Source organism: Tympanuchus pallidicinctus, unplaced genomic scaffold (genome assembly GCF_026119805.1).
Source record: "Tympanuchus pallidicinctus isolate F22 unplaced genomic scaffold, pur_lepc_1.0 scaffold9, whole genome shotgun sequence".
Classification (NCBI taxonomy): domain Eukaryota; kingdom Metazoa; phylum Chordata; class Aves; order Galliformes; family Phasianidae; genus Tympanuchus; species Tympanuchus pallidicinctus.
The window spans coordinates 4,946,822-4,974,641 of NW_026294813.1; the positions used below are offsets into that span (position 1 = coordinate 4,946,822).

At 37.8% G+C, this 27,820-nt stretch overlaps 2 protein-coding genes across 4 annotated transcripts in view; both read left to right on the forward strand.

Annotated features, from left to right (window-relative positions):
* LOC128074290 (uncharacterized) overlaps window positions 1-27,820 on the forward strand; it is a 497,996-nt gene that overhangs the window by 459,991 nt on the left and 10,185 nt on the right. The window lies entirely within an intron of this gene.
* The window catches only part of PDE4D (phosphodiesterase 4D), a 570,552-nt gene continuing 569,744 nt past the window's right edge, over window positions 27,013-27,820 (forward strand). For 2 of the 3 annotated variants that reach the window (XM_052670429.1, XM_052670428.1), the window contains exon 1: window positions 27,013-27,139. The gene's annotated coding sequence lies outside the window, so the exon portion shown is untranslated. The remainder of the gene's footprint in view (window positions 27,140-27,820) is intronic. The other variant, XM_052670420.1, reaches the window with a different exon arrangement.

A 27,820-nucleotide genomic window follows, 5' to 3' on the forward strand; every position in this document is an offset into this window, starting at 1 on the left:
GAGATGGAAGCATTACGATGTAGTTGGAAAGTTGAGCTGGATGTGTTTAAATATAGAGGGTTTTTTTTAATAACATTTAGGGCACTGAATGATGGGAATGTAGTGGATTTTATCTTTTCTTGATGTCTTCAGAAGTGTCTTTTTTTCTGATGGATATTTGGATATTTGCTGAAACCAAGGTCACTAAGCTCATAGCAGAGTGAGCAGAGAAGCAGCATAATGACTTAACGTATAGGAGACTGGACAAAATCCCCTCAGTCTGCACGCTCTGGATTTTAACGAAAGTTGCCCATCTGTTCATATTTATTGGCTTCACTAAGTGATTTGATATTCAGTAGCTGACGTGAGTTATTTGTCATTTCTCTGTGTTGTTTTTTTTTTTTATTTAAAGCAACTAAAGAAAACAGTATCTAACTTTTTTTTTTTTTCCCCAGACAAAACTGATGAATATAGGCAAAGTGGGATCACCTCCAATGTTGTGATGGCACAGCTGCATCTGGGGATAATGAAAATCAGCTATATTCTACCTAAAACTGGTCAGGGAGGGTGAGGTATGTGTCTATGTACTGCAGGATTTCTGCCTGGAATTTAGAGAGAGGAGAGGACCCATAGAGATATGATCTGATGGCTGGTATGAATTCTAGTAATAGAGTAGTTGCTTTATTATCTATGTAAGTATTCTAAAACATGTGTCTTAGTCTTGTATTTTTCAGCCTGGAATTACATGGTGCTGAATTGATCAAGGTCACACCTAGGAAAAACAGCTCAAAACATCCAAAACAACTGAAAATTTTTCATCTTAGCACTATTGTAAAGCTGTCTATAGCTAGTTCTTGTAAATATTTTTTTCTACCATTATGGTTTGAAATCACTGCAAGGCTCTCAAAACTTCAACAATAACTGTGAGAGAGCAGTGTTTCCTGAGCTCGTCTGCTGAAGAGAGGATGGACTGACCTTGACACTTCTAGACAGACTCTGAAGGTGAATAAAAGGCATAACGTAATATATTTACATGTTTGCAAATTTATCCTTTGTTTTCTTGTCTAACTTAAGTGCCTTAAGTACTTATTTGCATGAGGATCTGGCCTTGTGCATAAGTAAGATATGTTATGTGATTTCAAATTTGATGTGCAGCACTGGCTTATAACTTTGATCTCACCAAAAGCAGATGTTCTATTCTGAAGCTAATTTTGCATTCATACAGTGGTGACATGATGAGTTTATCAGTTTCTTATCTACTACGATGACATTCAGAATATTAACTTTATTGTTCAGAGAAACTGTGTGAAGTAAATGGCCTTTTGTATGCTGGCATATATGCAAAGTATTTTGGGATCCTTGGTAACTACTATGTAGAGTTACTGCCCTTTAGATGCTTGGTAATTTATGACCCAGCAGAGGTCAGCCTTGTGACATTTTTCAAGGCACATGATCAAAGAAAAGGAGTAAAGTTCTTCTTTTGAAAGCCCTTGAAATTTTATTTTATAAAATGTATTTCTGCTAGTTACGGTTGGATAATGTTGTGTTGTAGTTAGGTTTGGCTTCTTAAATACCTCTCTATATATGAGGATCGTTTATTGCACTGTAAAATCTTTCCCTTGTTTGAACACAATTTTCTGAGGAACTTGAACTGGCTCCCTAGTAGTTCTATCCACTTAGACAGTAGATGTGAATATGCAATAATAACACTGTCAGAGGTTCTGCTGAGTCTTCCGCAACTGTGCTTGCGTTAATGACTGAAGCATGACACTTGAAACTGAGATAAAGACACTGCCTTTTACATTCAGCCAGTTTTCTGGAGCACAGGCCTTATGAGGAACAGTTGACGGAGCTGGGGTTGTTCAGTCTGGGGAAGAGGAGGCTCAGGGCAGACCTTACTGCTCTCTATAACTACCTGAAGGGAGGTTGCAGTGAGCTGGGGGTCACCTCTTCTCTCGTGTAACTGGTGATAGGACCAGAGGGAATGGCTTCAAGCTGCACCAGGGGAGATTCAGGCTGGCCGTTAGGAAATACTGCTTCTCTGGAAGAGTGGTCAGGAGCTGGAATGGGCTGCCCAGGGAGGTGGTGGAGTCACTGACCCTGGGGGTGTTCAAGGAATTTTTGGACGTTGTGTCCAGGGACATGGTTTTGTGAGAACTGTTGGTGATGGGTGGATGGTTGGACTGGATGATCCTGTAGTCTTTTCCAGCCTTGGTGTTTCTGTGATTCTGTGATTCTAAACTTCACAGTCGTTTCACTCCCTTACTGTTACTTTGTTTTTTTTTCATCTGTGAAACAGGAGACTACAGATACTGTAAAGGTGTTTTTTAAACATTAGAAACATTGAGATGAGAACAATATTCTGAGATTTTGGAGTAGTTAATAGAAATATGTTCTGTATCTCTGTTCAACAGTAAGACTTCAAGGCAAAAATCCACCTCTGAAACAGAGTCTGCTTTTTAATGCTTTCTTTTTTTTTCTCCTAATGTTATTTATTTATTTATTTATATTTGCCTTCAAGGAGGCAAGATCAGCTTGGAGCAACAGCAGCTATTAAGTTTACCTTTTTCAAAAGATGATTACAAGCCATCCAAAAAACTGGCAGCCAGAGCACAGAATCTTACAAAAAATATCCAGTTAGACAGATAAAACAAGAACTTATTAAAATGGAAGTTTACCTGAAATCAAAACATTTTATTAGTATGCTGTTACAGAAATGCTGCAGCATGCCCTTTTTGAACATGTCACTGAGGACAAGTTAATGGTTAGTACTTGCTCAAGAATCGGAAAGCCAAGACCTTAACGTGAAGAATCCTATTTATTGTTTATGAGCAAAAATGTGTGATGCTGTTGTTGTTCCTGTCCACTCATTCCATGGAAACGAAAACAGTATTGAATGCCTTGGGTAGTATATGCTTATATAATTAGGCTCTAACCTAATGGAAATATGCTGATAATGTGCACAAGTAACTACCATTATATAGTGCTTTCCAGATCTCGAGTACTTCTTGACTCTACTGTCTTAAGAATCTTTAATTTGAAAGCCTATTTTGACCTCAGTGCATCAGCTTTTGCCAGGCACTTTATCATGTAGATAGTTCAGATTTGTAAACAACTCTTCTATTCAATTTATTAAGTCTTTCTTAAGCACTGGAAAACAAAAGCAGGTGCAAAAACAGGCGCTCTGAATTGAATTACCTTGGGTCAGTGTGCGCTGAAATTAATAAACAGAATGTAGACTGTCTTAAATGAAAAATCACTGGGATGTTTGCACCTGCTCTGCACCACTCCTGCATTTGGGAAGACAGCACAGAAAGGTCTGATCTGATTTTGACAGAGAAGCTTGCTTTTTAAGATCTCACACAGACACTCAGTTACCCTCTTCAAATAACAGACATCTGCTTAACTCATGCATAAGCTTATTTCATACTAGTAATTTGATTGAGTGGAAGTATGCAGCACTGCCTGGGCTCTTCTGGGATGTATACAAAACTTTGCATGTGTCTTCAATTGATCTAAATTTTTTTATCCATATGTGCTATCCTTGAAATTCTAAACATCGGGTTAAATAGTAATAAACAAACCATTTCTGTCCTTTCAATCTAAGGATGGTGGATTATGAAGCAGATAGAAAATATAGATATAAAAACCAAAAAACAACACAACCAACTATGTAAAGATTTATTTTCTCTTTTTCCCAAATAAGGGTGAAGAGAGTCTTTTGTAGCTTTGGGAAATGCAGAATTGTATAAATCTTTATGGAAAAAGCTATACTATGTGCATTTAAGTGAGAGACAATCAATATTCAGTCTGCTCTGAGTAGAAGAATACTGATATATAACTAGTGTGCATTTGAAATCTTACAAAAGCTCTGAATTTTTTTTATTTACAAAAAAAAAAACACACAAACCTTAGGTATATAGAATGAATTAGACAAAGGGTTAAATTCCTCTGAAATCTTTGAATAGACTCATTTGGGAAACAGCCATGTGAGTTACTTTAATTAAGGCCTGCAGAACAGACAAGTAAGAAGGTTTTTTTTTCTGCTTAAGAATCAAAAAATCCTCAAATTATCATAGCTCGACTTCCTTTCAAAGAAGGGAGTCAAGATTTGAGCTGGGCACCCTATTTTACTGTCTGATTTCCTGAGCTGCTCTGAATTTATCATTGGTCTTGTCTTTGAACACAAACTTTTTGCAAAATATTAAGTGATATGAAATAACTAGTTGTCTATTCTAAAGAAGATACTTGTTCTTCCCACAAGGCATCTAAAACCATATATATATATATATATATATACTTTTTTTTTTTTTTTTAAATAAGTTCTGATTGTTGTAGTAGTTTCCTGTAGACAGGAAATAGAGACAAGACAATGAAAAAGTTTTGTAGCCTTGCTAAATTTGCAAGAAAAGACAAGAATAAATGTGGTTTATAACTTCTTAAGAGATTTTCTTTTCCTATCTAGAAAGCTTTATTTCATTCAACTTTTAAAAATTTTGTTTGAAAAGCACTGCAGGATTGAAACACTCTTGTTACCTGTTTTCCATTAGGAAAACACTTTGGGACATTTAAATCCTGGTTGGAATAAAACATTTTTAGGTGTAACATCTATTCTGTAATATTGTCATGAAATATTACATTTTGTTTTCTACCTCAAGATTTGATTGGAAGTCAAGCTTTCAGAATCAGACTAGATTCAATACCAAATATTGCAATCTTTTTTTGTGTTATTAACCAGGTTTTCTCAATAATTTCTCAGATTCCTGATAGTGAAAGCAATTGTTGCTTCAGATCTGAAATTCAAATTCAAAGATGGAGTCATTAAGAAAGTTTTACAGGCTTATTTTTCTGTAAGACAGAAGCTGTTATATGTAACTTCAGCCAAATAAAGGATAAATCCCAACTTGATCGCTTTTATCACTACTTTCAAGGGTCTAGCTATCTCCTGCCATTTGAGCTGGAATTAATTATTTTCAGCAGATACCTGCCTTGCTCCATTGTTGTAACAAAAGTGTAGATGAACCTCATAATTAAAAAATAAAGCAAACAGCCAGGTATTTTTTTTCTGGAGCTTATGAAGTTGAATATAGGCAAGACTATGACATTCTTTGACGTGCTAAATGTAATTTGATGTGGTAATTTCTGACCTATTCAGAAGTCTTTGCTCTCATGCTCTACCTTAGAACTTTTATTAGTGCCAGTATAGCTCAAAGCTGTGACTGTTCTCATCCTAGATGTTTGGAATATACATGGATCACTGAAAGAAATTACAGCAGATACAAAAAGGACAATAACACTGTTTGATAGTGTTTTGTAGCAGAGGATTTTTCCTATTTTTCAACATAGATACCACTATTAGCTAAGCATTTGTACTTGCAATGAACAGCAGCCTGCATGCTACACTTGTAAAAAATCTAAGTGGCTGTCTGGAATTTATTTTGTCTTTCGTGTCACTGTTGCCAGTGCTGAAACGCATCGTCTACTGCCTCACTGTGCTCACATCTTCTCCATCAATGTTCAGCAAACATCACTGAATGCCAGCTGGTACAATTTTTTCCACGTGGAGGATTCACCTTTGCTTCATTCACACTTCCATGTCACATCTCGTTTTGTCAGACTGCCCTTATGCTACTGTCTATCACACAGAATAAAATGTAACAGAATACTGGCAGAAAGATTCAGCCACCACCTCTGATATTGTAGGCCAACATAATAGAACGGGAAGCATTACTTTTGGAACAGCCCTCTTACGTTAGGGGGGAAAGTGAGGTTTTAGGGAACACCTGATCAGAAGTTTTTGAGGAACACATAAAGCTGAATACAGTTCTACAGAGTATTGGGAAGTGCATTTACTTGCATACTTAAATTATATCAAAGTTAGTAAAGCTGTAAACGTGTGTTTAAAGAACACAAGATAAAAAGTGAAGAATTCCAGCTTCTATCAAATAGTTTTATGCTGAGTGATAACCTTAAAAAATGTGCTCACGGAAAATGAAAAGCTTGAACCGCAGTCATGTAACCCAGTTTTTCTTTTCTGATTAACAATATTTATCTGTGAAAAAGGGGCTATACACATATAGCTAAACACATTTTCTTCAGGGTAAGTATGGGGAAATGACTTGACACAGAATAACATGAACACAGCCAAGAAATAACAATCAAGAGAGGTTTAAAAAGTAATTTTAAAAAAATAAGAGGATAAATATGTTCTCTCACTGTTCAAGTAGGAGGCATTAAATAATCAAAAAGACAGAAAAGACATTGGTCTGAAAAGTTTTTGAGTGATGAATCAAGCTGCAGGTCAAAGACAGAGACAAATTACCCTGAGAGCAAAAGGATAAATTACTCCAAGAAGACAGTGACATGCTAAGAACTTGAATTTTCTTGCCCTTTATAGACATTAAATTGATAAGGAAATGACATGTGTATTTCGTTAGCATTTACTCTGGTGTATTACTGAGGAATTTTTGTCATACTTCATTTTTATTTAGAAAATACAGTGCACTGCCATCCAGCCTGGATAAACGAATAGCCTAATGCTTGTAGGGTATGTTATTTTGATAATGATACTGCAGCATGTCATGGGCTTATCAAGAGACAGCGGCCAAACCTCTGTCAGCACCGGAGTGCTGTCTTGATGGCTAGGTAGAAATGTGTTTAATCTACTCCATTAACACCGTTCTAAAAACTTAGCACGAAGTAGAGTCTGTATTCAGATATGCACTGAGCAAAACTTGAGAATTAATGCCATCCACATGCTTCAGATAGAGAAGAAATTATATGCTGTGAATAATCCCACTTTATGAAAGGTGGTTTTATTTATATACTTGTCCTCCAAAGTGTTTGCTTCAGTGGCAAAGGCTTTTCAATATGTATTACTACCTTTATTCAGGGAAGAACAGCCACTATTAATACAAGATTCAGTTAATTTTCTATGGCAATGAAAATATTAAGCAGGATAATGTCACAGCCTTCAGATTCCTGTATCTTTTGTCTTTGTCCTAACATGCTCACAATATCATCTTTTTGAGCATTTTTTTCTGATAATGATCTATCAAATATCATTTTGATGTGCTCTGTTACCAAAATAAGGACAAGATTTTCCATCTGAGCCCTATGAGTCTAGCTCTTGTGAAACATGTTTTCCAATAGCAGTCATGACAGTACTTGTAATTATGTAGAAAAATAGCATGACTTTATTACTGTTCTAAATGACGGTTCCTGCAATGTGTTGAAGGCAACTTCCTGATGCAGGTGGTTGAGGAATCGACGAGGAGAGGGGTACTGCTGGACCTTATTCTCACTAATAGAGAAGGGCTTGTCAGGGAAGTAAAGGTCAGGGGCAGCTTGGGTTGCAGTGACCACAAGATGGTGGAGTTCAAGATCCTGAGTGGAATAAGTAAAGCAAAAAGTGGGATTGCTATCCTGGACTTCAGGAGAGCCAACTTTGGTCTCTTCCGGGACCTACTTGGAGCTGTCTCATGGGCTAGGGTGGTAGAAGGGAAGGGGGCCTGTGAGAGCTGGTCGGCATTTAAGCAGCTCTTCTTCCAAGCTCAGGATCGGTGCGTCCCTGTGAGGAAGAAATCAGGAAAGGGTGGCAGGAGACCTGTGTGGATGAGCAAGGAGCTCGTGTGCAAACTCAAAGGAAAGAAGAAGGCCCATAAAATGTGGAAAAAGGGTCTGACCATCTGGGAGGAATACAGGAATGTTGTCAGGGCCTGCAGGGATGTGACGAGGAAGGCTAAAGCCCGCCTGGAATTAAATCTGGCAAGGGGATAAAGGATAATAAAAAAGGCCTTTTAAAGTATGTTAACAGTAAAAGGAAGACTAGGGAGAATGTGGCTCACCTGCTAAGTGACAGGGGTGTTCTGGTAACGGGGGATGCTGAGAAGGCAGAGACACTGAATGCCTTCTTTGCTTCTGTCTTCAGTGAAAAAAGCTCCCCATCAGGAATCCGAGACCCTGGAGGTTAGTGAGAGGATCTGGGGAATGGAAGACCTCCCTTCAGTCAGGGAAGAGGTGGTCCGAGAGCACCTGGGCAACACCAATGTTCACAAATCCATGGGACCTGAGGGGATGCATCCACGGGAGCTGAGGGAGCTGGCAGAGGTGATTGCTGAACTGCTTTCTGTCATCTTTGAGAGGTCTTGGAGGACGGGGGAGGTGACTGAAGACTGGAGGATAGCCAATGTCACTGCGGTCTTCAAAATAGGCAAGAAGGAAAATCCAGGCAATTATAGGCCAGTCAGCCTCACCTCTGTCCCTGGAAAGGTGATGGAACAGCTGGTGCTGGATGTCATCTCCAGACAACTGGAAGAAAAGGAGGTTATCAGGAGTAGTCAGCATGGGTTCACCAGGGGGAGGTCGTGCTTGACCAACCTGGTAGCCTTCTATGATGTTGTCTCTGGCTGGGTGGATGGGGGGAGAGCAGTGGATGCAGTCTGCCTTGATTTCAGCAAGGCTTTTGATACTGTCTCCCACGACATCCTTATAACAAAGTTGAGGAAGTGAGGGATAGATGAGTGGACAGTGAGGTGGGTTGAGAACTGGCTGACTGGCAGAGCGCAGAGGGTCGTTGTTGGCGGTGCAGAGTCTGGTTGGAGGTCTGTAAGCAGCGGTGTTCCTCAGGGGTCTGTGCTGGGTCCGGTCTTGCTCAACATCTTCATCAATGACCTTGATGAGGGGATAGTGGCCACCTTCAGCAAGTTTGCTGATGATACGAAGTTGGGAGAATTGGCTGACACGCGTGAAGGCTGTGCTGCCATTCAGCAAGACCTGGACAGGCTGGAGAGCTGGGCAGAACAAAACCGGATGAGGTTTAACAGAAGCGAGTGTAGAGTCTTGCATCTGGGGAGGAATAATTGCATGCAGTGGTACAGGTTGGGGGATGAGCTGCTGGAGGGGAGCTCTGCAGAGAGGGACCTGGGTGTCCTGGTGGACGACAGGTTGGCCATGAGCCAGCAGTGTGCCCTTGTGGCCAAGAGGGCCAATGGCATCCTGGGGTGCATTAAAAAGAGCGTGGCCAGCAGGTGGAGGGAGGTGATCCTCCCCCTCTACTCTGCCCTGGTAAGGCCTCATCTGCAGTACTGCATCCAGTTCTGGGCTCCCCAGTACAAAAAGGACAGGGATCTCTTGGAAAGAGTCCAGCAGAGGGCCACAAAGATGGTGAAGGGCCTGGAGCATCTCTGCTATGAAGAAAAGCTGAGTGAACTGGGTCTGTTCAGCCTTGAGAAAAGAAGACTGAGAGGGGACCTGATCCAGGTCTATAAATATCCAAGGTGTGGGGGCAGAATGGCGAGGCCGGACTCTTTTCAGTGGTGAGTGGAGACAGGACAAGGGGAAACGGCCGGAAACTGCAGCATAGGAAGTTCTGCAGCAATGTGCGCAAGAACTTCTTTACAGTGAGGTGACGGAGCACTGGAACAGGCTGCCCAGGGAGGTGGTGGAGTCTCCTTCTCTGGAGATGTTCAAGACCTGCCTGGATGCCTACCTGTGCGACCTGCTGTAGGGAACCTGCTTTGGCAGGGGATTGGACTCGATGGTCTCTGGAGGTCCCTTCCAACCCCTACAATTCTGTGATTCTGTTAGCCTGAAACACTACACAGGAGCAGTATGCAAGTCTGGCAAAACAAGAAAAGTTGAACTGTAGAGTGTAGAACAAATACAGGATGAGGCAAAGGGACAAAATCCTTGCAGTGATTATTGGAATGAGATGGAACCTTCTCTGGCTATCAAGATGCCTACTGTATCCATGAATGCATGCATTAATATGGTGCCATTGAGATTTATACACGAAAAAAATGAACAACACAAATTAAGTTAATACGGAAAAGGATAACCAAAAGGATTCAGTAATGAGTCTAGGCTTAATCTGATACTCTCTTCAGAAAATTAAACTAAGAGAAGACTTAGAGACTTGAAATGGTTGCATTTTGAAGGATAGAGCTTTTTACCAGGGAAACGAAAAACCCCTCCTTTGTACTTTCCATAGACCAGGTTGAAGACTTGTAGTTGTCTGACTTGTTTTCCATTGAGAACAAGTTTCTGTCTTCATTAAAATGAAATATAAACCCACGGGAGGAAAAAGATGTTCAACAGCTCTCTAAGAAGAAATGTTGAAAGCTTGTGTGATCTCAGGAGTCAGGAGAGGATTTTTCAGACAGCTTTTTAGAAGACTGTTAATTTGCAATAAGCAGTAACAAAACCGTGGTGTTTTTGTATTCAGAAAACTCCTTTCAGGTTCACTGGAAGAGAAAAATAGAAATACTGCTAAGCAACTTCAGGAGCAAATACAAAATTATGAATGGTTCTGTATTGTGTCTTAGAATGAGAAGTGTATCTTTACTATTGCAGCCTTATTTTGATCTCACCAGTGGTACAGTTATCAAGAATGTGTGTAACCTTGTTTGTTTTTCCTTTGCTGTGTGTTCCAGGCAACATTTTTTCCATATAGATGCTTGCTTCACAGTAATGTGCTGTAGTTAAAGTTGTGGTTAACTGCTATGGGTTTCAAGAAAGAGACAAATTGGTGAAATTCTACATCTCTAATGCATCTGTGAGCAAATATACTCTTTTATCTCAGTCCCTGATAAACAACACCAGTCTACTAGAGATAAACTTTCTAGTAGTACTGATCTCTCTTTAGCTTGCCTCAAAAACTGAACAGCTGTTAATATAATCTTATTTATTTAGTGAATCTTAGCGTTTAGTGAATTTATTTTTTGTTCATATCTTTGGTTGGTACCAACTAGCATGTTAAATTAGAATCTTCTTCATCACTTATACATCTGCTCATATTTGTCTATTGGCGTCTATGGAGAGAATGCTGACTGGCTATTTTGTTGTTATTAGATAGAGCTTCAAAAATATGGACCAGATACTCCGGCAATGCAGACAGCACAAAGCACTTTCCTGATATTCTGAATCCCATCTTTAACTGGCATTCCTTTGCAGAGAACATGAGGATGATGTTATATTACAGATAGGACTTTGAACTAAATTGTAACAAGCTTATTATTATTATTATTATTATTATTATTATTTTATGGAGAAAGTATCACTAGAACAATCTGCAAATGTATAATAAATTGCACGTTTTCTGTACATATACTTGTCATTTTTCTAAAACATGCTACATTAATGCTAGTATAATCTGTTAGTGCTGTACTTTCATTTTTTTTTAAGCATGCCCTTCTGCACCTATTCTTTCCCTCTCAGACCATGATACTTCTATCAGTGAGTCAGTTTCACCATCTGTGCTCTGAAGGAGAATCATAGAGCCTGTGACATCTAGTTCAGTTCTAGTCTCTTTGATGCAGCTCAAACAGACTGTGTTTGGAATTCCCTTTTACTATTTTGCCATTACAGTAGCTTTGAAGATACTGCATCTATGCTGCACCTAGAGATCCTGGAGATAGAGCTAAGAAAACTACTATTTTCCTGCTCTGCAATCTGTTGTTATGCTGCAGGAAGTTCTTCAGAGGTATTACCGCAGAAAGTAAAGAACAGTGTTTTTATCTTATGCATATTACTAGTAAGGCTTGAAAAGCCTCATGTTAATCATCCTTTGGATTTGCACTGAGAAATTAGTTTTCCTTTGGTTGGAGCAGTTGCCATGAATTTTACTAAATTGGCACAAGGCAACATGCTGCAATCACCTTTGCAGGGCTGCCAACACTCCAGTACGTGATGAAATTGCCAATTAACCACACCTCTTGAAAAGCACAAGGACATATTTCCAGTTTCTATTTTCCACTAATTCTCTGTGAGTTGTACCTGAGCCTCAAATTCAGTAAAGTATAAGCTTACTGAAGCCTAATATTCAGGCATCGTAACTTATATCCGCTGTCACTATTCAGCTTCAACTTTTGTATGCCACATGACTTTCCTCACAAGTCTACCATTCATTTGCCAGCCCATGAATACATTGCCTCCCCAGTACTAAAAGCCAAGAACATATTTACTCTTCTGACTGCAACTTCTGAATTATTTCATCCTTCCTGTTTTCCTGTGAAGACAGCAACTGTATTTCATGTTAGCTATTTCCTAACTGTTGTCTTGTTTAACTCTTTTTCTGGCAAGCAGCCTTACAAATCCCAAGAAATTGTCATAGTAAAGATCTCACATATTTAGGGAGTTTCAGATTCTATGATTTCAACCTCAGCAACTTGTCCAAAATCTCTCTAAGAGTTCTTTGAACAGAAAAATCAAAAACAGTTTTTTTTTTCTGGTATTATGTGAAATTTTAATTTCTTATACTTAATTGTCATAACTTCCTATTGGAAACATCTTTTAATTTACTGCTACAGTTATAACTGGTTTCTCTAACAAAAGATTTGCATTACACTAAGATGGATTTAAGAGGTTGCTCTGTCAGTATGTCAGTATGAAGAGAGATATGTTATTAGTAGAAACTTCATTTGATGAAACACAGCTAACAAAAGCAACTAGAAAATGAATTCAGATAAAGCTGGAATAGAAATTAGGACCCACTTGTTTATTATACTAGTAGAATATAAAAATGACTTACAAAGGTCTTGCATTTTCAGTCAGAATCTTAAAATCAGCATAAAATAGTGTTCGTAAAGTCTGTAAGCTTACAGTCTTCAATTCATCTTGCCCAGGAGGTGGCTGACAATTCTCTTTATTTAAAGTAAGAAATGTTTCATTTTACTCTGTGTAATGACTTTTATGCAGAACAATCCTGTAGCACTTTGCATGGGTCATTAGTGTTCAAAGATCCAGTATGAGAGATATTTCATATTAGACTTATTAGACTGCAGTAATCAATACGTAGATAAGTATACTTGAAAAAGCATTTAGAAGTTTGTTTACAAAGTATATAGGTAAACATTTTCAGAGAATGTGTTTTTAGTTATGAAAAATAATAACTCAGTAGCTCTTTAATTAGACCATCTACAGCACTAATCATTTGTCACTAATTTCCCAGAACCTCTATCCAATGCATATTCTCACAGTGGATTTGTAAGGCAAGACAAGTTTGAGCTATTAAATCCGTTTGAGGGCAAAAACATATCAGGACCAGAGAGGTGGTACTAGCTCATTGTTAGCCTGGGAGAATGAAGGACTCCTTTGTGCTTATGTTTGCTGGCATTAAGGTGAGATGCAGGAAACTCCGTAAGTGGAAGGATATGGTTCAGCTATTGACAAAAGCTACTGTGTAAGGGTTTCTTTTTTCTTTTTTTCTTTTTTTTTTTAATTTTCTTTATTGTTTTTTTTTCTCCTTAATAGTTCTTTGAACTCCATCATTTGTATTATGAAAACAGGAATTATGCAAGAACGTGACTAGTGCCAGATCCATGCTTATTAAAAACTGCGTGATAGTCAAACAAATACATTTTAAAGGTCAGTTTACAAAAATACAGACTGACCGGCTTTTTTTCTTTTTTTTTTTGTCAAGTAACTTGAATAATGTTTTTTTTTTTTTTCTTAAGAGGAAAAGAATTACTGCTGTTCCATTGCAACACCTAAAAAGGTTACAGTTTTCATTTCAAGTAAATACCCAGAAGCAGATTAAATACTGCTGTTCTTGTGTACATTTGTTTTTTTGTTTTTTGTTTTTTTTTTTAAAGAGAATAGGTTACGCCAATGAGAAATCCAATGCTAAGTACCAAAAATGAAAAGTATTTTCAAATAGACTATCCATCTGTTTCACTATTACTGAAGTGTATATATTAAAAGGATTTTTTTCCTCACCTACATAATCAACTGAATGGATGGGCCATCTTACTCAATTTGAGAAATGGGGAACAGTGTAAATTTTTCCACTGGACAGAAGATATTTTCATTGACATTTATTTGATTGTAAGTACTTAAATATATTCAGATTCCTAATAATAAATATCAAAATGACTTCTGGCATTCTATTGCTGCTGCTTCTATAGTTTCAGTGCATGTCCACAGAGCCTGGGTTTGTGTTTGTTTGGGTTTCTTTTTGAAACAGAAAGTATGCCTTTTGTTTTCTAAGAAGAGCTGTTGTGATTTCTTTGTCACTTTTTAGAGACGTGTTTTTCAATACTTCTGAACACTTTAGCAGTCCTTTCCCATTTCCTATCTGTGTTGTATCCTCTTGGATATGAGGTGAACAGAATTGAGGAGATGAGTAAACATAATGTCACTAGCATTTTCAGTTCTTATCTGTTCTTTTCCAAAAGCGACTTAACATTCTTTCTGACACTTGACAGCTTACACAGTTTTTGCCAATTACTTCATTAAGTTCTCACAATGTTAGCTTTTTACTATACACAGGTGTGACCATGAGCTTTTTTTGGTTCATGACAGTTTGACTGTGTGAATGCAGCTGGCATAGTAACATGCTGTTCTCTGCTGGGATTAGGTGATTTTGCTAACCTTCCTTGAAGGGAAAATAAGCTGGGATATCCCTGTGGCTGTTTTTCAGGTCCTCACCTGTGACTTGTAATGTACTACATGGACAGTGTGAGCCTGAGTGAACTGTGAACCATTTTAACTCTAACATGAAATTCATCAGATTACTTGAATCCTATTTTTATTTTTATTTTTATTTTTATTTTTATTTTTATTTTTATTTTTATTTTTATGTGTGTGTGTGACAGTTTATTTAAAAACAAATAAGCAAAATTTAATCGGGCTTGCAATGTTTCAGTAGCATTTATACCACTTTGGTGCTATGGAAATACAGCTTTCTTAGAAACACAGATCAATGAATTGATTTTCTTTTATGGGATACTGTTTCTTAACCACCCTTAATATTTTTTTTTATTTTAAATATATGACTTTGTTCCTGTTAGCTCAGAGGGTGGAAACTGGATGTTAAGGCTATCTATTTGTCCCTTCCTGTCTGTTCAAACAAACCTACATGACATGTGAATCTGCTTAAAATTCCAGAACCTGCAATTCTGCTTTGTGATACTAAACTTCCATAATCTGATTCCTCTCTTATATTTTTCCACTCCAGCCCTCCCTAGTGACCTTCTTCCGCAGAGTCTAAAAACTGTTTGCTAGTGGTTCAACTAAAAGACTACAGACTCCACGCAACCCAATGCTTCTAGTCAACCTAAATGATCACCTAGCTGTTTGCAAGTGGTGTGCTGTATCTGTACTAATGTATGCAGGTTAATGGAAAGAAAGAAAGATAGATAAATAAATAATTACCAGATGACAAAAATCCAAAGCATTTCTCAGGAGTGATTTGAACCTGTTTGATTTGTAGATCCAAAAATATGAATGCCTGAAAACGGGAAGAAAATACTGCTTGGGCTTTTGAATTCATGCTCTAAATTTTGGTAGCTTTAATCACTGTAGATACTGAGTGAAAAATATTATGGATTCTGCATTTAATTTAAGTGTTTATTTTGAGTATTCAAGCTAGGAATAACTCTTACTTTTTTATGTAGTCACAGAGATAATGTAGAGATTGTAGCTGAAATGCTTGAGGTACTGCCTAGGGGTAGTTGGGTGCCATTCTACATACTGTACTCATTTATTTTTAAGAAAACTGTAGTAATGCTCTTCTGTTTTCTGTTGTTATGATATAAACAAGCCACAGAAAGATGTTTTATTACTTTGGTGATTACTGAAATTGATGTTTTAGTAGAACATGATAACATTAGTAAAACAGTATGAATATTTCTACTCATATTAAGATAGAAATTAGAGAGACTTTTAATATTTCTATGTCTGTGTGGTTGTAGCACAGTGGTGTCTCTCTTAGGAAGAAAGAATAGGAACCAGTCTTTTGTAGCAAGACCTTAAGGCTGTTTTTCAGCTTCACCCTTTGTTGTTTTATATAGTTCTCCAGAAACTTTATGTCACTTAAAGACCACTTTAACTTACTTTGCAGCTTCACACTGGGTCTGATTTTAGTTGATCGCTTCTCCACATTCACTGACTAAATAATAATATGTAAATGACATATGCAGGACTCCGTGGAGCTGTTCTAAAATCTTAGATGCCTGATTTGACTCCGAAACATACTTTCTGCCTAGAAATCAGGCCATTATACTTTGCCAGTACAGTATTCTTTGGTTTCATCCTCTGCAGTTCTTTAGATATGAATCATGTTGAGAGGACTGTCCCATTATGAAATGGTTTAAAAAATACATATATTGGTATTATTATATATGAATATATATTTCATGACATGATTAAATTAAAATGTCTACTTTTGTTTAGTGTTCCAGTATTTTTGATCACTGTGATCTGCTTCACAGATCTGGTACAGCTTAATGAAAAGCAATCTCAAAGGAATTTCTCAAGCACTTTCATTGCATGAAGCTAAAAGATGTGCATGAGGAAATAGTACCAATTGCAATTGTGTCATAATTTTCTTGAGGAACAAAAACAATTTAAGCATGTTACCCACAAGAGAGAACTTGCAATGGACAGATGCCATCTAAAAAATGTCAGCTGGTTATGCCTTCTTAAAGAGCAAATAATTATTTAAATGACAACTTGTTCTTAAAAATCACCTTAGTTTTTTAAATGAATGTGTATGAATTTTTGGTGTTTTCATAAATTATTTTAGTTTCCATCATCTGAGCCTGTTTACTCTTTACATTCCAATAACAGAGTCTGAACGAGTAATTTTTCCATTCATCCCACCCTGTAAAAGTCAAACCAGTGTTCATTTAATGCCTGCTGCTGAAGAGCTTATCATGCGCGTGGATGTGAAATGGGGTTAAATGTTTAGCACTAGATTTGGACAATAGCTTCCTGCTAAAGCTTTAGGTTTAATTAGGGGCCTGATTACACAGGGCCCTGAAGAATAATTTCTCCCACTCAACATATGCTTCAAATAAAGGTCAAGTTCTCATTGCATGTGACAGTAAAACAAAACTAGTCATTATTCTGTGTCTCAAATGGCATGACCAAATTCCATTTCCAACAGTGAGGTAAGTAAATCTCAGAGAACATAACAGTTTTTCAGGAGTTCAGCAAGTTTAGCAGTATCTCTCAGAATGAAGAATATTGGAGCCAGGAGCTAATAACCTTTGATAACTTCAATAACATTTACAAACAAAACTGTGCACGTGACTTGTTGAGAAACAGATAGCAGAAGGAAGATAACCATTATGCCCATTGCCTTGCCTGCCAGAACAACTTCAGCTAATAGGAAGAAATAATAAAAATACTGGAAATTAGTAACTATTAGAAGATCAGATTCAGCAACAATATTGACAGCATGATGTAGCTTTAAACGACTTAACAAATGTAAGCTTCAAAAAACAAACAAACAAAAAAAACAACGAATAGGATGAAAGAAATTACTGAAAGTAATCATCAGTTGAATCAGAAAAATCCTTGCACCCATGTTTCATATTTTTGGTCTTCTACTGCAGATAAAAAAATTTAGTTATACAAAGCAACAAGAGGTTTTCCCATTATTACAGTACTTTAGAAGTACTTTGAGGATGCCTGCCTCTGCAGTGAGATGGAAAAAGAGACTGGCCAGGGCAAGAAACAATTCAATTTCTGCACAGAGTAAATCCAAGTATAAGAAGTGACAGTTATCTAACAGGTAGGACGCTTGCTGACTCTATAGAATATATATAGCAACTTATTATCAAGATAACATTTTTATGTCAATGTAGAAACTGGTGCTGTTGCCATATGGAGAATACTGGAAGGGCTTCCACATGAGCAGTGATTAAATAGATTAGGAATCTAAAGCCTGGAGAAAAGGTGATGAATGGTAAAAGTAATGTCTTGATTGCAATGAGAGAAAAGAATGAGGAACAATTATCTGTTGTATTTTCTGGTTAAAAAAAATTGAAATGAACCTAGGAGAGGTTTCAAGTTTGGAAATGAGGTTGGTTTTTTTACAGGCTGTATAGTTGAGCTGTGGATTTCTTTCTAGCAGGTTCCTATCAGTACTGAAGGCTTATATAGTTTGAAAAACTGACTGGAGAAATTAACAGAAGAAAATAATTAGCTGGGAGTTGCTATAAAAAAAGGTGCCAACTTTGTCACAGTTTGTTGCCAATATGCAGCTCACTGAAATTTGCAAGTGCATTCTGGAGAGGCATTTTTTATATGTTTGCGCTTTGATTTTCATCCTTCGCTTGTCAGTGTGAGAGAGGGTCCTAGACTTTGTGATGCTGAGATTTGCGTGGCCATTCTTAACCATGTGATTGCCCATGGCTGGTGATTTTTCAGTGCAGCACAAGGATGTTTATGATTTTTTTCTGACTCATGAAGACAGAAAGGTACAATCCCTGTTTGGAACAGAGGAAAGAATGCATTAAATGTTCAAGCGTCCACTTCAAATTGTTTGTATTCCATCAAGATTTGAAAACCTTTGAACAGGAAAAGCTGCGAACAACCTGTGTCTAGGAGGTGCAGTGCCTACTGTGCTATTAGTTGCAATAGACCGTGACATTAAAAAAGGGAGAATTGGACAGAAATGTAACTCAGACAATAGTTCATCCTCCAGGCTATTGCTCGTGTGAGCAAAGAAACAGGGAATAGAGGGTGAGAGGAAGATCCAGCACGGTTTTCCCTGTTTCAGCTATATAGAAGTTGATTATGGTCTACAGATGACACTGGCGATACTGATAGTTCTTGAAAAAGTATTTCGTGTTCATAAAACTATTTCAGTTGGCATTTTGCAATCAGAAATGTGACCAGCTCTGCCCTAACTTGGTTGCTTAACATTTCCACCAGAAAGAAGAGTCTTCCTCTTAAAATCTCTTGTGCCTTTGTTCACAACAGTTGCCTGAGAAAAAGAATACCAGAGCTGAAAGAACTGTCTTGTTCAGGGCTGGTTTTTCTTTCTTTTTTTTTTTTTTTTTTTCCCCTTTACTGGGTGAAATCCTTCTGAGGTCTAGCTGAGCTATCCAAAGTATTAAATTGCAAAATTTTTTTTTCTGAGAAGAAGGAAAATGGCAATGTGCTAAAATAGCTGCACATATGAACTCAGCTGGGCTCACACTGCTGCTGCCAGAGTGACAGCTGCTGCTTTGCTAAGAACATCTGAGACTGCCAGAGGGGGTGAGAGGAAGGATCGTGGCAGGAGTCCAGCCCCACACAGATCCATCACTACCATTAAACTTATAGGGCTCCCCAAAAAAGGTAAAGTGTAGGCTCTGGTTCCCACCCCCCATCCCCCCCCCTTTCTCCTTTTCCTCTGTTTTAACTTTTATTTTCTTCCTAGCAGCCATGTGTTTCTCCCTTTCCCAGTGACTTGGAAGGGGTCTCACAAAGTGCTTTTATTTTTTCTGCTGTTAATATTACTCTGCCTGGATCTCTTGACTCACAGAACCTCTGGGAATTGCACTAGGTAGGAAATTTGTTTGTTTATTCTTTCCCAGTCTGTTTTGTACCTGATTCTATTCATAGGAGACCAAGTTCCAACAAATACTTAGAACGTTTCTATTTTTTCTAAATGAGAGCAAAGAAAGAAGGGCCTGGTGTTCCCAAGTCAGGATGGAGAGAGATGTAATGAGAGGATCCAAGTCTTCCAACACTCATTCTCGCTCACTGTGGGCCAGTGCTTGGCTACAGTGATCCATACCAAGATCATGGGCTTGTCAGTAATGAATTTAAATGGTAACTATGATATTGTGGTCACTCTGTTGTGTAGGCCGAGTACCAGTTTCCCTACCATGACACCTAAAGTTTAGAGTGGTAGATATTACTCATATTCTTTTTTTTTCTTTTCTTTTTTTTTCCCTCAATATACACCTGTATTACCATTTCATCCCTCTGGGAAAGCCTCCTCCACATGTCCTCTGCAAAATATTACAGTGTTTCTGAAATCTAGTAGTCTTAGGTTGGAAATGCCTGATTTTATAGCTGGTTTCTAACACATTTGCTATCTATTTGCATAGAACTCTAAATATCCTTACTGCTGTGACTGAATGCATCAATTCTGTGTGCGACTATAGAGCTAGCATTTTAAAAGTCTCTAATGCTTGAGGGTTTTTGTTTTGTTTTGTTTGTTTTTATTAATACAATCAGGTTTTTCTAGGAAGAAAACTTAAACCTTTATAACACTCACCCAGCTTTAGGGAAAGGTTTATTGATTGGGTTTTGAATGCACTGATTTTGCTAGCTCCTAAACTGCTGGGCTTCTTTTTAGATTACCTGGTATGTGTCTAAGCATCAGGTTTGTCATTGTTTTAAAGATTTGATTCCTTAAGATCCCATTATTCCTGACCAAATGCCAGTAATTCCTATGGAGAAAAGGAGCCCCTTATGAAAACCTCTTCTCCAGATCAAGGAGTCTCTCTTTCCCCTATTCACCTTTGTGTCTTACTCCTCTGGGAGAGAGAAGATGTACAAGTAAAAGTATTTATGGTAAGTTTGTCACCTATGGTCTCCTCCCTTGGATCAAGCTTCCTGTGTATATACCTTTTTTAATTGAAACTCCTACTGTCTTGCATTGTTTCTGGAATAATTATAATGCATTTCTCTTTTCATGGACCAGCCAGTGTGGGTGGACTGATTTCCCCTGGCTTCAGCCATTCCTTAGTCTGAACGTGACTCTTCTTTCTAGAGGACCAGTGAGATTTAACATTTCTTCCTCATTACTAGTCTGGGAACTAGGCAATACAACTTAGCATTAAGTTGATAGTACAAATGTAGGATGCTCAGTCATACCATAGCAGTTTATGGCCTCACAGGTAGTTTGTAAGGTGCAACTCAATGCAGTAATAATGATGGAAATCGATGTCTTGTGGCTGTAACTGGAGTGAGACATAGAAGAAATAGATTTCATTCCATTGTCAGTGATCTTGGGAAAGCTGCTCAATACTATGCGTCCCTTGGCATGTGGGAAACAAAGAGCAATTCTGTACTTCCATATTTATTAATGAGTGAGACTTCCTTTCTTTGTATACAAAATGAATCTCAGACCTGTGACAAAGTTTGGACACTATAAGTAGAGGAAAGGTAATAAGAAAACCTCATCCTCTCCTCCTTTTTCTCCCCTTTGTTTTTGTGGTGGCGGTGGGTGTGTTTTCCACTGAGCATCCAACATCTCAAATATCTCAAATCTGGGATACTGGGCTGAATTAATTTTTTGTCTGACCAGACGCAAGAGTTCTATTAAAACAAACAAACAAACAAAACATGTTAGGTATTCTAACAGTTGAAAAAAATAATATTAACTGGATATCAAGCTGCTTTAGGAGTTTGTTGGTGTCTCGAAGCATCTCCATCATCAGCATAGTACAAGCAATTCCATGTTATACAGCATAATGGTGCAAGCTTACATACAAAGGTTGCTCTGAAAGTGATGTCTCCTATTTAGATGGAAAAACAACAGATACAAAGAGCACAATAACACCACTTGATAAAGCAAAGTCTCAGCTACAAAACACTATTTTTCAACATAGCACCACTAGCTATGCAATTTTGCCAGAGATGAACAATAGCCTGCTCTTCTTATAATCTGCACTAGTGGAGGTGACCCACTCTTTCACAGCCACTATGATGGCATTGTTGCTAGAAAGTGTTGCCCACACAGTTTATCTTTCAACAGCCTGATGTTGCAAGAGAAAGGTTGTCATCTTCTCTGGCCTGACTCTGGGAGTTCCAGCCTTCAGCTCAGCCAGTCTCAATATAGTGGTCAGGGTTGATGGTTTGTCCAGATTCCAGGAAATCCAGAAGGATCACCTCTTTCCCATCCCATAAGACAATGCACACCACTTTAGGCTGCATCTTGAGCTTTTTCTTCAATAAGAAATCCACCTGTCACCACTCCTGTTTTGACTCCAGCTAATAGTGATGACAATATGTCTCAACAACAGTAATGATATCATTCAGGGAAACTGTCACCTTCAGCCTTGTATTGGTTCAGTAGTTTCTGACCAACTTGCCTACAGTGTTCTCTCTGTTGCTGTGTGAACACTGGTGTCACCCACCTGATGCAAACTGTGCGACGTTCCAAAGTTGCATCATTTTTTCCAGTGCACTGAAACTGATATTCAGCTTCATTCACAATTCTCTGGTCATAATCTGCCATTTAATGGAGGGTAACATTCTTCATTTTGTGGTGTGACAGCTGTGCACAGCCATCCAGAGTGTGGCATGTCTTTCACATCACTGTCACCACTGTTGAAGTGCTGCAATTTTTTCCTTATGGAGAAGTTTAGTGATACACCTGTACTTCATACACACTTCCACATCAGATGCCGTTCTATCAGACTGCCCTTCTGCTGCCACCTGTCACACGACAACAAAAAGTAATGGAAAACTTGCAGCAATGTTCAGCCTCTGTGGCCATGCAACCAACATCCCCCTCTGACACTGTGGGCCAGTGTAACAAAATAGGAAACAGTGGTTTTGGAGCAGCCGTTGTACTAAGGTCTGCAAGCACTGCAGATGTACAGCACTATTCTGCCCCTATGGATAGCTGATTAACTAAGAAAACTGCTTGTATTACTTCTGTACTGAAGCTGTCAGTTAACTGCATTTAATAGTGAATTCAGTACTGATTAAGTTTGTTCACATTTGTCTGAACTGCTAATACAAATGATTCCTCAGGACACTAAGTGATCATGCACACACAGGAATTTTTTCAAAAATATCTGCTCTGTGTATTCTGTTTCTCCTGCTTGTTTTTGTAGCTACACAGTGTAACCTTAACTAGAGGTTACTTTTGTTTACCGTAAGCATGAGGTTCAAATTCTTTTACATAACGTTTTACTAAATCATCACCATTACATGTTGGATGAAGGCCTTCTGTTTCTGACGTAGGAAGTGTATTCACGGATCATATGTTCCATTCTTTGCATATTTTCCATGTTTATTGTGTGCTGTTCAAAAGATTTCCTCACAAAACTACCATATAGAGTACAATTATCTTTTATGGTCTAGTATTTGTTGGCATTGCTACTGTATGAAGTAAAATGAGCGTCTGGAGACGTGAACAACTCTTGTTTATTAAACTATTGTATGTTTGTTTATACTGCAAGTCACTGAAGCCCCTCTTTCTCTAATATTGTCAGAGAAACACTATTCCTTATGAAACATTCTCTAGTGGATTATACCTGCTGATTAATCAGATGAGTAAACAGAATTTGTTTAGTAAACAGGCTGTAATTCTCTGCCTTCATTGTTCAGAATTTCAATTTCCAATCCTGTCCTACTATGTTTCCTTGCCATTATTAGAACTGGGTGAAACAGCAATATGTATTTCTTTCAATGTATTTTGTAAATTTGACTGGCAAGGGATGATTTTATGTTTACTCTTTATGTATACTTCATGTTTATATAGCTAGTCCATACAGAGAAATAATAACCATTACTTCTGTATGAGCTTCATGGATTGCAAGTAAGCCTAGTAAAGCTAAGCACAAATAGTTTCTGCAGGACCAAGTAAATAGTGTGAATGTTTCACTTTGTATATATCCGGTCATCTAAAACACACTTGCAACTGCAGGAGTAAAGAAACATGAAACCTAAGAGATAAGCAGCACAATCCACACTGAGGTTGAAAGCATGCTCAGAAAATTGAAATATTTTGGAATGCAGTTTTGCATTCTGGACAACCCAATTGCCACTGACATGAGTAGCCTTTTTTTCACAGGTTCTGACTTAGCAGAGGAGAGATGCAGACTCCATTAGCACTTCCCCGTAGAGCCAACTGCCAATGCCAAGCTGCCTCACTCATACCTAGGTGTGCCTGACTTTTCCAGTCATTTTAATGTTTGAAGTCTACTGTGCCTAGACAACTCCACCTATGGAAATAAGATTACCCTTCAGTCTGCCAGAAAGAATAACCTCCAGGCAGATAAGTGTGGAAGCTTCTATTGGATATGCTCTCCTTCTAAGCTGTAAGCAGCAGTGCCTTTAAGGTTTTCAACTAAGAGAAGAATTTTGAATGTTGACAGAAATAAACGGTTTGTGGGTGAACCATTAACTGTCTTTCCCTGCTCCCAATCCCCCCCAAAAAGCAGCATAGAAAACCTCATAAAAACTGGCAGAGGCAAGCATTACTGTAAGACTGCTGACTTTCTGAGCAGATGTGACATTGATATCTGTATAGCAGGTCCAGAAGCCCAATAAATCAGGGAGTTCTGACAGAGAGAAAGAATTATGCACAGAAAGCTCCCATTATGGAGGTGAATAATTTAACAAGATAGGAAAAAATGAAATGCCATGGATATGATATCTTAAGTACTGAAGGATTAACTTTACCTCCTTAGCTCTGACATTCCAGTATTCAGTGGAAGTTTTTCTTTGATGTGGATTTCATTTCAGTAAATTATTTGGTTACCAATGTAACTCCAATAAAGTAGCAAAGGGATACTATTCAGAGTTTACAGTAAATAAGGGATCAGTGCCAATTTATTTTAGTACTGCAGTGGATTTTCTTTTCAAAACACCAAGTGCGGATGTCAGGCTGAACGTCTCCTGCACTGGTGGAAACGGATGGAATTAATGCCTTTTGTGACCTTGAGAAGGGAAGTCAAAGATGTCATTCTCTGGAGGTATGAGTGAGAATGTGCTTTTGATTTCTTCACTGAGAGAACTAGAGATAGCGCCTTTGATTTTGAATTTTCGAGAGCTATAAGAAGAATCAAAAGGTTTAAAAGGGATGCTTTTGGCAGGGAGGTGGGGAAAGCCTTGCCCTTTCTACCTTCAGATCCTACCACAAACTCAGAGGCTGCTGTGGGAGGACTGCAAAACCTATACATAGGGTATGTACTGGAAAAGTAGAGCTCTGTTTGAGTTAGCATGCAAATACTTAGCATGCGTATGTGTATATAAATATATTCACCTATCCCTTTGATTAACAAATGTTCTTCTTTGGTGGAAGCTGTTCTTCAGTCACTGTGGAAACAAACCAGCCCATAATTGCTTTATTTTGCTCTTGTTGTGGCACCAGAAAGTTGAAACTGAAATTTATAGGTGGTTTTTTTTTTTTGGTTGGTTGGTTTCTTTTTTGTGTATTTAGTTGTTGCCATTTGTTTTTGTTTTAAATTGGAGATGCGACTTGCAGAAGTGGTTATCTCAAGTCGAAAGTCTGAGAAGCCGTTCTAAATTTTTCTAGTACTTGCCAATTCAGGCTGGAGACAAGTTTACTAGTGGGTATGAACAACTGATGATTTCCTACCTATCCTATCAGTATAACTAGAATATTGAATATTGCCAATTTTCTTAGTTCAGTTGATTAATATTACCCCTGCTTTAAAATATACTTTTATGTAAACTACCTTTTCCACTTGCTCCACATGCTCTTCTTTGGAGGCGGGTGCTCCAGAGTCTCTCTGGAATTGAATCTTTGCAGAAAGCTTTTCTTTTTAACTATTACTCAGAAATCTGCACAATTTGTTTTCGTTAATTGAAACTAGATAACAGAATATCACTTTGAATGTTTGTTTCATTAGTTAATTGCTAAATTTCACCTTGTTGGAGTTTGGTACAGTAATTTTTCATCAAAAATTTGGTACTGCAATTTTTCAGAGCAGTTTAAAAGGATATAATGCTGAAATGGCTCATGGTTATTATATGTAGTGATAGACTGGAGACCTGGGGAGGAGACCGCTTAGTTATGCAAAAAGACCTTATTCATGAGATTAAAGGCTTCAGTTTCTCTAATTTGAGTAATGATGCCCAGCAGGACAAGGTGGTCCAGATGGTCATCTCGGCTACTAACTGTTTTCTGAGTAAAATCCTAACGCAGCAAAATACCAGTAGAAGCTGTCAAATATGGGTGTCATGGCTGCAAAGAGTAGAGTGAATTTTATAAAAAATGCTTTACCAAGGAAGCTTCTGCAATTGCTGTAAAGCACGGATTCCAAGAGGAAGGAGAAAAGGGAAGAAATTATAAGAATAACTGTGCAAAAATAATAATAATAATAAAACAAAACCAACAAACATAGACTTCTATTCTTTCAGAATTCATGCTAGCTCACCCCAGCATACTTTTGTTTTCATTCAGTATTACTAGGGTTTCTGCATAACAGTCTGACTGCTCTTTTCAATAACCATAGGTTTTTCTTGTGTTTAAAAATATCTCGTGCTTCATTAAGAGTAAATAGAAATTTATCAACTTGGAGAATATAGTGGACGCATGTACAGGAAGATTATTCTGCAAGGCCAAAATCTGATTCTCATCTTCTCAGATCCTTATGCATTTTTTTTAAGTAAAACTACAAATTTTATTTTATAATGTCTATAGAATTGGAATTAAGAATAAAATGTTTTATGTCAATTTCAAACACTTAAGAGAAGTTATTTAGTAGAAAATGTCAGATGTGTGTTTGCTTCAAACTGATCAAAGCTACATTTCAAAAGCATGGAATTTCCCAAGAAGGCCAAATTTGGTTCCATATCCTTCAGTGTGTAAAAATCCTGTTCTGTCCTAGAAACATTCATTAAAGTGTTTCTTTATTTATTTACTTTTAAAGACATGTTCTTGTTCCTTTTCTTTGCTTACTGGAAAATGATGGTACTTTAAATCTGAAACCCTGCATTACTTTGAAATAGGACCATACAGACAGCTTTTTGGTAAGGGCTACTCATTAGTGCACTGAGCAGCCACCTGTGGTCAGAAAAAAAAACATCTTACTTTAATCAGATTTTATGGAAGGGCTTTTCACATTTAGCAGGAACATTATCTTCAAATTAAGAGCAGGAGAGCACCAGAACAATCGCATAGGAAATATAAATCCAGCTTACATATGTTTCTCCCAATACTGTGTAAAAAAAAAAGGATTAAAAAAAATCACCTGTCCACCTAAGGACAATTCTCTTCTGAAATGTTTATCTGATAGCAGAATATTTGAATATAATACTAGGCATCTGAATACAACGGAAGATTTGCCTGTTGACTGAAATTTATCCTGTTTATTTCAACTGCGGAGCTGTGATATTCCTTTTTCCTCCTTGTTTCATGTTTCCCTCTCCACACAGAAAGCAATCCCAGATAAGCAGATTAATGTGTGGGATAGCTCCCCTTCATTGTTCTGTGCCGCACTTCCAGCTTTTCGTAGCCAGTTGGACTTGTTAGGAGGAGCTAACCGATTGGTTGTTTCCTGGGCTCCGTTTCATAAATTATAGCCAGCATGCATGAGCATGATTCCTACAGTTGCAGTAATCCAGAGGCCTGTCAGTTCCTGACTTCATGCATGTTTATTCCTACTTGTTTTATAATATTGCCCTGGAATTTCCTGTCTTAGATAGTTTGCTATTGCATCTTCAGGACTCTGTGAGTAATTTTGACTTTTTCAACTTTGTTAATTATACACTGTAAACAAGAATGCTCGTGTTTAGAATGTAGTTCATTAGCAACTAACATTTGCACTTCTCTGTTGTATCAGCTTATGTACAGTTATCTTTGTAGCTTTTCTCTTGCTAGGGTTAACATCACTTCATGTTGCATGTGGTCACTGGAGTTGGGGTTCATTCATTTCTGAAACGGGCTGTGTTTGTTCCTCATAGTATTTGTTCTTCTACAGTAAAATATAGTGATGCTGCAATTACAGCTTACTCATGCCTAATCAAGGCGTATGGTGTGTTTTATGCTTTTGTACTGTTTGTACATTGTATACTAGCAATTGTGGTTGAGCTATTGAAGGAATGCTCAAAATTCTCGGTGTACTCTATTATAAAGAACAAACACTTCCCTCCCTCCCCCCCCCCAACCTCCCCATCTTCCCTACATAAGAGCAGAGATAAAAAACAAAACAGTGAAACAGAAATAAAACAAGCAGTAAAACAGTGGTGTTAACATCTGGTATTTTAAACAATTATATAGCCTAATTAAACCTTTTTTTTTTTTTTTTTTTTTTTTTTTTTCATGCAGTGCTGTAGTGCTTTTCTTAAGCTGTATGGGTTGTTTTTGTAGCAAGCTTAATGCCAGCATGTTGGAGTTCACACATTTAAAAAC